Source organism: Myotis brandtii, unplaced genomic scaffold (genome assembly GCF_000412655.1).
Source record: "Myotis brandtii unplaced genomic scaffold, ASM41265v1 scaffold1682, whole genome shotgun sequence".
Lineage (NCBI taxonomy): Eukaryota > Metazoa > Chordata > Mammalia > Chiroptera > Vespertilionidae > Myotis > Myotis brandtii.
In genome coordinates, this window is record NW_005356179.1 from 89,638 (window position 1) to 90,064 (window position 427).

Sequence of the window (427 nt, forward strand, 5' to 3'; positions counted from 1 at the left end):
CAGAGGAGAAACCAAGATGGCGGCATAGGTAAACACTGGAAATTGCTGCCTCGCACAACCACTTCAAAAATAAAACTAAAAGACAAAACAGACATCATCCAGAACCACAAGAAGGCTGGCTAAGTAGAAATTCTACAACTAGAAGGAAAGAGAAAAGCACACTGAGACTCAGAGGAGCGGCGGAGGTAAAGTGCAGAGGTACAGAGTCGCACGTGGAAAGGGCTGGCAGCTGAGGGCTCATCTCATGTGGAAAGGCCTGGCAGCTGAGGTTGTGGCGCAGGTGGAAAGGGCTGGCGGCTGAGGACACGGTTGTCTTTTTCAATCGGGAGGGAGTCTCAAGCTCCCGACTGCTCTGAACTCCAGTTCCGGGTGAGTCTCTGGGGACCCAGACTCATATGGGGAGAAACTGGACTGTCTGGCATCAGGC